The sequence below is a fragment of the Hemicordylus capensis genome, chromosome 1, assembly GCF_027244095.1.
Source record: "Hemicordylus capensis ecotype Gifberg chromosome 1, rHemCap1.1.pri, whole genome shotgun sequence".
Lineage (NCBI taxonomy): Eukaryota > Metazoa > Chordata > Lepidosauria > Squamata > Cordylidae > Hemicordylus > Hemicordylus capensis.
In genome coordinates, this window is record NC_069657.1 from 2,673,508 (window position 1) to 2,684,933 (window position 11,426).

Here is an 11,426-nt window from a genome sequence, read left to right on the forward strand (position 1 = left end):
CTAAGTGTTTGGGATGTTGGCGATGATGGCACCTGCAACGTCATTATCCAGGGGTCATTGCTCCTGCTGGCAGTGTTAGGCTGCCAGGAGAACCCTCGACTAGCGGTGGCAAGGCATATGCTCCTACTCTCAAGCAAGACACATTGCCAGTTGCTCAGGGGTGCTATCGGTGGGTACGCGGTCTGCTCGACTAGAGTCTCATCTCATCACTCAGACCGTTAGAGAGATGATGGCTCTGGATGACCAGCCATTCCAGGTGGTGAAGAATGCTGCACCAGTGTGCACTTCACTATGGATCTGTGGACCAGCTGTAGTGGGTAAAAGCTGCTTTCCTGTCCCTCGCGGCACACTGGTGGGGGCAGGAGAGGGAAGGGACATCTGGTGGTGGTGGTGTGGCCAACCTATCCTATGCACCAAAGCCCAGGTGGGCTGTGCTGCATGTGGAGCCAATGGACACTGAACACACGGCAGATTAGCTGTCAGTGGTCATCAAACACCAGGTGGAGGAATGGCTGTCCAGGCAACCAAACCTTCACCAAGGGTTCCTGATCACCGACAGTGGTGCCCTGCCAACATGTTGAGACCAGTCTGTCAGCTACAGTTTGTGTCCATCCATTGTATGGCACATTCTCTGCACCTGGCCGTGATGGATGCACTTGGATAAGGCTAGGCAATGACAAGGCCTTCCCTCTGAAGGCCCTGCTGCTGCCACAGTTGAAGAGCAGCTACAAGATAGTAGCCCACCTCAACTGGAATGAAAAGGCCAGATGGATGCTCAGGGCAAGGCAGCATGATCTCTAACTAGCTGACCCAGTGGATGCAGGTAGGGGTGTGCACAGAATCGGCTGGACTGGTTTGGTTCGAGTCCATACCAGACTCAAACCTGACCGGCCAAGTCTGGTCCGGCCCCCATCGAACTCTCCCAGTCTGGTCCGGACAAGTTCACGATTTTATTAAAATCAATAAATCAATAAATCAAAATACCTCTAGCCCCTTCAAGGGGGTTCCTATAGGCCACGGGGGTGGGGAGCGGTGTCCATGAAGGTTCCCGCTCCCCCTGCAGAGCTCTTAATTCACCGCCGCAGCCCAGAAAATGCTTGTATTTGACCCGTTCGGGCCTCTGTAAGGCCTGAACGGGCCTTTTATTTTTTTTGGGGGGGGGAAATGGCCACTGCACATGCTCAAATGACCTCTGTGAAGCCCTGGGTCATGCCAGGGCTTGCAGGGGCCATTTACACATGTGTGGCAGCAGCCAAAATGGCCACTGTGTGCACTTACAGAGGCCCAAATGGGCCAAATACAAGCATTTTCCAGGCCACGGCGGAGAATTAAGAGGCCGGCAGGGGGAGGGGGATCCTTTGCGGACACACACCCTCTCCCCTCCCGTGGCCTACAGGAAGCCCCCCGAAGGAGCTAGAGGTATTTTGATTTTTTAAATTTAAAGAATAATAATTCACGAACATGTCCGGAGGTCTTGTTCCGGTCTGGATGGAATGGTGGGTGGGTGGGCAGGGGCAGGGTTGGTTCAATCCTGAACCCCCGAACCTCTGGACTTAACCCCCAAACCCTCAAACCTCTGAACTGGTCCGCATATCCCTAGATGCAGGATGGTTCCTCTCCTGCCCACCAGCTATACCGCTTGTCTGGAGAGCCTCCATGTGAGGCAGTGCACTGTTTTGCCCTTGGAGAATAATGGGGAAAGTGAGTCACACCATTATTCCCCATGGGTAGCTCCCAGGGACACCAAAGCAGGTTGGCTGGTAGGGCATGATGGATGCACAAAACAATCAAGCAATTTTTAATTATTTTTTTCTAGGTCTGTAGGTCAACCATAACCCTACTATTGACCTATTAAACATTGTTGGATGGCCTGAGTATTTTGTGGCTTGGGTGGTCGGTAGCACTCATCATGCCCTACCACCCAATCTTCTGTGGTGTCTCTAGGAGATAACTGAGGGGAATAATGGGGTAGTTCAAGTTCCTCATTATAGCCTATGGGCAATCCAATTCAAACAGGTTCAAGTTGGCTCATCGAACGGAATGGAGCAGTTGGCTGGTTTGATCGAACTGGTTCGCAAACCCATGGTTTGGTTTGAATTCTGTTTGAATTCAGACTGAACCACAGAAACCAGTACCATACACATGGCTATTGTCCAGCCTTCTCCCATGAGAACCTCCCTTTTCCCTGGTGGAAGTTCCCCGTGAGAAGGGCATGGGGGGGGGCAGTGTCTCTATTCTGGAGAACCCTGCAGAAGTCATTTTGGCCAGAGGCCTTTGTTTTGTAGGGGAGAATTTGAATCAACCCATTATTTGAATCAACCCATTATGAGCCCCTGGTGGCGCAGTGGTAAAAAACTGCCGCCCTGTAACCAGAAGGTTACAAGTTCGATCCTGACCAGGTGCTCAAGGTTGACTCAGCCTTCCATCCTTCCGAGGTCGGTAAAATGACTACCCAGAATGTTGGGGGCAATATGCTAAATCATTGTAAACCGCTTAGAGAGCTCCGGCTATAGAGCGGTATATAAATGTAAGTGCTATTGCTATTGCTATTTAGCAGAGAAACCCAGTTTGGTGAGAAGAGAGCTCAGAGCTGAGCTCTGGAGACAGTTGCTTAAGGCAGGGTTGGACAAACTTAACCCTCCAACTGTTTTTGGACTACAACTCCCAGCATACCCAGCCTCAACTTATTGTTTCTGGGGAAGATGAGAGTTGTAGTTCAACAGTTGGAGGACCACGTTTGCCCAGCCCTGCCTTAAGGGCTAAAATAAGTAAATGTTTATTTTAAGAAGTTACAAACTTAGATAGAAAGCTTGTACTTGTACTAGCTACCTCATAATGGAAGGAAGAACAGAGACAACACTAGAAGAAAGGAAAATAAGAACATAGGAAGAGCCCTGCCAGATCAGGCCCAAGGAAGCCCATCTAGTCCAGCATCCTGTTTTACATAGTGGCCCACCAGATGCTGCTGGAAGCCACAGGCAGGAGTTGAGGGTGTGCCCTCTCTCCTGCTGTTATTCCCCTGCAACTGGTATTCAGAGGCATCCTGCCTTTGAGGCTGGAGGTGGCCTTTAGCCCTCTAACTAGTAGCTGATGATAGACCTCTTCTCCATGGAGTTATCCAAGCCCCTCTCAAAGCCATCCAAACTAGTAGCCAACACTACATCTTGTGGCAAAGAATTCCACAAGTTGATCATGGGTTGTGTGAAAAAGTACTTCCATTTGTTGGACCTAAATTTCTTGGCCATCAATTTCATGGGATGACCCCTGGTTCTAGTGTTATGGGAGAGGGAGAAGAATTTCTCCCTATCCACTTTCTCCACACCATGCATGATTTTATAGACCTCTATCATGTCTCCCCGCAGTCGTCTTTTTTCTAAACTAAGAAGCCCCAGGTGTTGTAGCCTTGCCTCACAAGAAAGGTGCTCTAGGCCTTTGATGAGGAATTTTGTCAAAAGCTTTTTGGAACTCCAGGTATACTATGTCAACTGGATCAGCTTGATCCACACACTTATTGACACTCTCAAAGAACTCCAAAAGGTTTGTGAGGCAAGACTTACCTTTGCAGAAGCCATGCTGGTTCTCTCCAAGCAGGGCCTTTTCTTCTATGTGCTTTACAATTTTATCCTTGAGGATGCTTTCCATCAATTTGCCTGGAATGGACATTAGGAACATAGGAAACTGCCATATACTGAGGCAGACCATTGGTCTATCTAGCTCAGTATTGTCTTCACTGACTGGCAGTGGCTTCTCCAAGGTTGCAGGCAGGAATCTCTCTCAGCCCTCTCTTGGAGATGGTGCCAGGGAGGGAACGTGGAACCTTCTGCTCTTCCCAGAGCGGTTTCATCCCCTGAGGGGAATATCTTGCAGTGCTCACACATCAAGTCTCCCATTCAGATGCAACCAGGGCAGACTCTGCTTAGCTATGGGGACACGTCATGCTTGCTACCACAAGACCAGCTCTCCTCTCCATTTAGACATTAAGCCAACTGTCCTGTAATTTCCCAGATCACCCCTAACTAAAGAGATGTTTGATAGCTGAGGCGGTTTTAGAAAGGGAAGAAAAGGGGATGGGTCTCCAAGTTTCTAGGGCTGACTGTAAGCCTAGCTTATTCCTGTATCATTTCAGACAGATATTCTATTTATGAAGGGAAAAAGTCATTTAATTAAACACATTTTGAAGCCCACAGCTGTATAATTTTTTGGTTGTTATTTAATTGCTTCAAATAAACCCCCTTTTGTGTGTGTTGGTAATAAGCGATTTGCTTTGAGAAATGAAATGCTCTAGCAGATGGCTGCGTCTTGGAGCTGCTGGCTGGGAAACAGTTGAATTTTTTTTTTAAATTAAAAAAGCAGACTCCTCCTTGAACTGGAGTTGCTGCGTATCATGAGGATGGCAGAGTTTTGCTGCTTCCACAATGGCAGTCCCCAGGTGGGTGGTCGGCTCCTCTTACAGGTGCCATAAACAACTTCTGAGGAGGCTTGACCAAGAAAAGGGGGGGGGGGTTCTGTGTAAACAGGAATCTGTTTGTGTGAAGCGGATACGGAGAAGAGCCCTGGGTAAATATCAACATTAATAAACCTTCCTCAGGCTTTCTGCAAACAGAAAGAGATGGAGAGGGATGTGTATTGCCAATGGGGTGCCCAGCTCAAGTGCATCCAGAGCTCCTCTGTTGGCCCCACTTCCATAATGGTTCTTTGGGCCACTCCTGCCTTTGCGCCCCCCCCTCCTGCTCCTTCCGGGCTGGCTCTGACCTCAGGGCTTACAAAGAAAGAAGGACCTCAGATTTGATTCTCCTTATTTATCCTTCAAAGAAACATAGCACAAGTTGGGATGAGACCAGACGAGCCGCCCTGCTGGGTCGGGCCAAGGCCTCTTGAGCCCAGCATCTTGTTTCCAACAGTGGCCCTCCAGATGCCCTATGGAATTTCACAGGTGAGGCAGGGAGGCACTAGCCCACCCTGCTGCTATCCCTCCTTAGTCGCTATTCTTCAGCGGTAGACTGCCCATGAACCTGCAGGTTCTATACAGCCAACATGGCTAATGTTCACTGATGGATCTTTCCCCCTCCATGTCCTTGACTAATCTCCTTAAGGCATCTAAGGCAGTGACCATCACCATGTGGTAGTGAGTTGTGTGAAGAAGTAATGAGGCTATTCACACGATCGGAGAAAATTGGGATAGCGGAGGCTAGCCCAATTTTCTCCCACCGTGACAACCACCGGGCTTGGCTGCAAGCCCACTGGTTCTTAAGCGGGTCACCCGCTTAAGTAGCCCTGCTCTTAAACCGGGTAAGCTGAGCGAGTGCTCTGCAAACTTGGTTTTTCTGATTGTGTTTTGCCGTGGTGTGGCTCCGCACCATGGTGACTCACGAGTAGGCCCCCGGCCAGGAGGCTCAAAAGCAGCCTCTCGGCTGGGGGTCTCTCCAGCATGCTCTGCGTGCTCGCCACGCAGCCCCCGATCCCCGCAGCCCCCGCCGGCTCTGTAATGGAGCCGGCAGTTGTGTGCGCGGCCGGTTCGGCCACCCGGAGCAGACTGACTGCTCGTGTGCGGGGAGACTGGGCTAAGCCTGCTCTCTCCACTAACCCACCCGAGGCGGGTCTCCTTGATTGTGAGACCTGCCTCATAGTCTTGTTTCTGTCCTTCTGGGACGCAAGGCTTCTTTTTGTCTCCTCTGAACCTTCTGCTCATCCATTTCATAGGGTCATCCCTGGCTCTAATATTGTGAGAGAGGGAGAAAACATCTTGCTGCCCACTTTCTGCACACTCAGTTTCATTTTATGAACCTCTCTCAGGTCTGCATGAATACTTGCCCCCTGAGAAATGTCAGAATTGTGGAAATTGTTTTTGCTTTCCTTGGAATTCCTCAAGAAGTTGTAGGGGATTTTTGGCCTGAAGAGTAACCTGCAAATTCTCTTCATCTTTCAGTGTAGGCGACATTTCTGTGGCAACTCTTGAACACAATGCAGAAAAACCTGTGAATGGTTTGTAGTGCATCCTACATTGTGCAATGGGGCAAGACTGATTCAGGAGAGCCAGTGGAAGAGCCCCAGGCACAGGCACCCGTCTGGGCCCTCTCTGAGTCTCTCAGTTAGCCTGGGAGCCCGGCCTTCTCTCCTCGCCCAGCCCACAGAGCAGGGCCTTCCTTCGGGCTCCTGACCTGGGGGCCCTGAGCTGAGGATGCACCATCCAGAATCAGATCCGGGCTCAGGTCCTGGCCTGTCCCTGGCAACCACCTCAGGGCTTGGTGGGAAACCCAGTTCAGATCCATGCTCAGCTGTGAAGCCTCCTGGATGGTCTGGGGAACTGCAAATGGTCCCAAGAGTCTCTAGCCCACCACGCTCCTCTGCTCTCCTGCTCCATCACAGAGGAGGAGAGCAGAGTGGCCCTCCCCAGCTCCTACACCGCCATTGAGCTAGACAGCTGTGGGCAGAGGAGAGGCCGCTGTGGTACTGGGTAGGGGAGGTGGGTGGAGGCAGGAGCCACCAGCCCACCCCCTCGCAATCTGCCACCTGAAGTGACCATCTCCTTTGCCTCCCTTTGAGGCTAACCCATTTCAAACCAGCTTCTGTCTGAGCTGTGGGGTGGAGACTGCCTTGGTCAGCCTAATGGATGATCTCCAACAGGGAGTTGACAGAGGGAGTGTGACTATGTTGGTCCTCGTTGATCTCTCTGTGGCTTTCGATACCATCAATCATAGTAGCCTTCTGGACTGCCTGAAGGGATTGGGTGGCACTTTGCAGTGGCTCCGCTCCCACCTCTCGGGCAGATTCCAGATGGTGTTGCTTGGAGACTTGTTGCTCTTCAAAGTGAGAGCTGGTGTACTGAGTCCTTCAGGGCTCCATTCTATCTCCAATGCTTTTTAACATGATCTACATGAAATTGCTGGGAGAGATCATCAAGAGATTTAGTGAAGAGAGTTATCAGTATGCTGACAACACCCAAATCTCTTTCTCCATGTCAGCTTCATCAGGAAATGACTTAATCTCCCTAAATGCCTGCCTGGAATTGGTTATGGGCTGGATGAGGGAGAACAAACCTAAGTTGAATCCAGACAAGATGGAGGTACTCGTGGTGGGAGATCGGAATTTAGGAAGTAGTTTTGACCTGCCTCTTCTGGATGGGGTACCCCGCCCCCTGGAAGGAACAAATACGTAGTCTGGGAGTACTTTTGAACCCAAACCTCTCCCTGATATCTCAGGTTGAGGCAGTAGCCAGGAATGCTTTTTATCAGCTTCTTTGGCTAATATACCAGCTACATCCATTTCATGAGATAAACAGCCTTAAAACAGTGGTGCATTTGCTGATAACACCCAGGCTTGACTTCTGCAATGTGCTCTATGTTGGGCTGTCTTTGTACGTTGTCTGGAAACTGCAGCTGGTGCAGAATATAGCAGCCAGGCTGCTCTGTGGGGCAACCCAAGGAGACCACATGACTCCTATTTTAAAAGAACTACACTGGCTGCCAATTTGTTTCCAAGCAAAATACAAAGTGCTGGTTATTTATATGTGTTTATTTATTGCTAAATGTCTATACCGCCTTTCATTAAAACAATCTCAAGGCAGTTCAAACAAAAGTTAAAACAAGACTATTAAAATTACACAATTAAAGTATTAAGCTAGGATATAAAAATACAGATCTGATTAAGAAGATTTTTTTTAAAGAAACAAGCACAATATAACCATAAAAATTACAAAGCAGCAGCAGTAGAAACAATAATATAGAAGCCCTACACTCTTTCTAAAAACTGATGCAGACTGAGGAGTGGATGGCCACCTCAAGCAAGCTGGGCCCAGAATACCTGGAGGATCCTGTGCTTCATAAGAACAGTCCTGCTGGACCAGGCCCAAGGAAGCCCATCTAGTCCAGCCTCCTGTTTCACACAGTGGCCCACCAGCAGAGGCGTAACTATAGGGGGGGCAGGGGGGGCACGTGCCCCGGGCGCCATCTTTTCTGGTCACGTGGGGGGCGCCGCCATGACAAAAAATATTTATTATTATTATTTATTTTTTGTTAATACAAATGTTTCCTGCTCAGTGCAGCAGCGCTGCAGCAGTCAAGGGAGCGCATCAGCGCCCCCTCCCCCACGAGCGGTCCCTTCTGTGCTGCCCACACACCCCCATTGCTTTGCTGGCGCCTGGCGGCCAGTCAGTGGCCTGGCTTGGAGGCGGCGGGCGCTTGTGAGGAAAAACCTAAGTATAATGTAGTATGTTGGGGGGGCGGGGGGGCGCCATTTCAGTGCTTGCCCCGGGCGCCGTTTTCCCTAGTTACACCTCTGCCCACCAGATGCTGCTGGAAGCCTACAGGCAGGAGTTGAGGGCATGCCCTCCCTCCTGCTGTTACTCCCCTGCAACTGCTACTCAGAGACATCCTGAGTACCAGTTGCAGGGGAGGCCGGAGGTGGCTTCAGAGGTGACCTCCAGTCTCAGAGGCATCCTGCTTCTGAGGCTGGAGGTGGCCTTAGCCCTTCAGCTAGTAGCCAATGAAAGACCTCTCCTCCATGAAGTTATCCAAACCCCTCTTAAAGCCATCCAGGTTGTTGGCTGTCATCACATGTTGTGGCAGAGAATCCTACAAGTTGATTATGCATTGTGTGAAAAAGTACAGGAGAGCTGGTCTTGTGGTAGCAAGCATGACTTGTCCCTTAGCTAAGCAGGGTCTGCCCTGGCTGCATATGAATGGGAGACTTGAAGTGTGAGCACTGTAAGACTTAGGGGATGGAACTGCTCTGGGAAGAGCAGAAGGTTCCAAGTCCCCTCCCTGGCAGCATCTCCAAGATAGGGCTGAGAGAGACTCCTGCCTGCAACTTTGGAGAAGCCGCTGCCAGTCTGTGAAGACAATACTGAGCTAGATAGACCAATGTTCTGACTCAGTATATGGCAACTTCCTATGTTCCTATGCATCTCTGTTTGCTGGTCCTCTATTTCCCGGCAATCAATTTCATGGGATGACCCTTTGCTCTAGCATGATGTGAGAGGGAGAATAATTTCTCTCAATCCACTTTCTCCACACCATGCATGATTTTATAGGCCTCTATCATGTTTCCCCACAGTTGTATTTTTTCTAAACTAAACAGCCCCAGGTGTTGTAGCCTTGCCTTGTAAGAAAGGTGCTCTAGGCCCCTGATCATCTTGGTTGCCCTCTTCTGCACCTTTTCCAGTTCTACAATGTCCTTCTTTAGATCTGGTGACCAGAATTGTATGCAGTACTCCAGGTGTGGCCATACCATAGTTTTGTATAAGGGCATGATAATATTAGCCGTTTTATTTTCAATCCCCTTCCTAATGATCCCTCGCATGGAATTGGCCTTTTTCACAGCTGCTGCACATTGAGTCACAGCTTCCCTATGGCCCTGCCGCATTGAGAACTCTTTGTGTGAGGCACTGCTCAGAGTGTCCCCACCTTTTGAGGAGGGGCAGGTGGCAAAGGGGCAGGACCTTTTTCATTGTGGCCCTACAACCTCTCCCGTTCCATTTGTCTGGTGCCTTCTTGGATGGCATCCAGGCATCAGCTGATGAGTCTGTTGCCTTCCCTGGGATTTGATGCAGGGCTTCTCCAACTTGGGTCCCCAGATGTTGCAGGACTACAGGGCCCCTCATAGTCCAACATCTGGGCACTCTGATTTAATCGGATTTTACAAAATCCAGCTGCTGTCTTTAAATGGGATTTCTGTCTGTTGTTCTAAATCCAAATTTAATTTGTTTGAGGATGTGCATGTGCTTAATTGTTGTTGATATTGTTCTAAATTCCTGCTGTGAGCTGCCTATGAAATCATGGCTGAGCGATGGGGAAGAAGCCTTTGAAATAAACACAGCCCTGATGCTGCTGTGGCATCATGTTGTCTTAGCTGGCTACATACTCCTCCTCCCTAGAGATGTTTGTTGATGCTGCCTTTTGGGGTTTCTTTTATTTGTTTTATGTTGTTTTTGTTTTTAAAGACAAATATGTATTTTTTTTTAGGAATAGCATTTCAAAAGTAAGCCAAGTCCTACTATGCCCCATCAATCTGTCAGTGCCCCCCCGCCCCCGGCTCACACTCCTAAGACCTGGACTGGCCAATGCAGCTGTGCAAGAGAGCCTCGGGTTCTGCAGGTCCGCCTTACATCCTGCCAGAGAATTGGCCATCTAAGCCAAGATGGTGGGCTTCAGATGGCAGCAGCAGCTCTGATACATCTCAGGTGGAAGCCTTTCCCAGCTCACTGACTTGAGGGCTGAATGAAACATCACCAGAGACACAGAGCTGCCATCAAAAATGGCAGCTCCATGTCAAGTTCCCTCCTCCTGTTACATAACATCTAGAGAGTCTTGTAGGAAGCCCCCCACCGATGAGAGATCTTGTTAGCTCTCTTTAGCTATTTGGCAATGGAGTATACTGTACCTAGGTAGAATGGAATGGGAACATGCCAGTTAGTCCTGACCCTTGGCACTGATGCATTCCATAGTGTCCTTGGGTTCACACCACTCTCTTCAGACAAATGCTGAACTTGGGGATTAGGCAGCATGACCACAGGATGTGCCAGCACCAAGGGAGCAGCTCTAGCTGGTGCATCCCGTTCCCCCTCGGCTGGGTAGAGAGCATTCCCCAGTTCTAGAATGGCTGGGCTACTGTGCTGTGCATTTCCCTGCCTTTGTGACTGGCAGCCACTGAAGTGGGTGGGGAGGAGAGCTGGTCTTGTGCTAGCCAGCATGACTTGTCCCCCTAGCTAAGCAGGGGCTGCCCTGATTGCATTTGAATGGGAGACCACATGTGAGCACTGTAAGATCTTCCCCTCAGGGGATGGAGCTGCTCTGGGAAGAGCAGAAGGTTCCAAGTTCCCTCCCTGGCAGCATCTCCAAGATAGGGCTGAGAGACATTCCTGCTTGTAAACCTGGAGAAGCTGCTGCCAGTCTGTAAAGACAATGAAGGTGTGTAATGAATCCTCATAAGGATTCATTGAGGGAAAGTTATTATACACCAAAGAATCCAAACACTTGAAAAATAGTGACCACACATTTTGCTCCTTAACTCCACTTCTACAAGGGCTAGAGCTTAGCTTTTTTAAAAAAATGAAAGCTGGGAATCTGGGGAAATTAATAGGAGGAATCCAAATCTCTAATCAATTTGAATCAAATCAGGCGCGAACCTTATTTGGCACTGCTGAACGTCCAGGCTCTCCCGTGAGCCTGGTGGTTCTCACAACCTTCCAGTGGTTGTGAGAACAGCCTAGTCTATCAAGACTAGGGATGTGCAAATTGATTTGGGTACAAATCTATTTGTACCCGAACCTAGCTGATTCGGGTGATTTGGAGACAAAACAAATCAGCCCTGTGGTCCATTGGCTACATTTGGATCAAGTGCAATTTCAATGATTGCGCTGTGCAGTGTGTGCAGTGATCCAGCCCCCCAGGCCTAGCTGCCTGATCATCTGCGGGAGGAGTGGGTCAAGC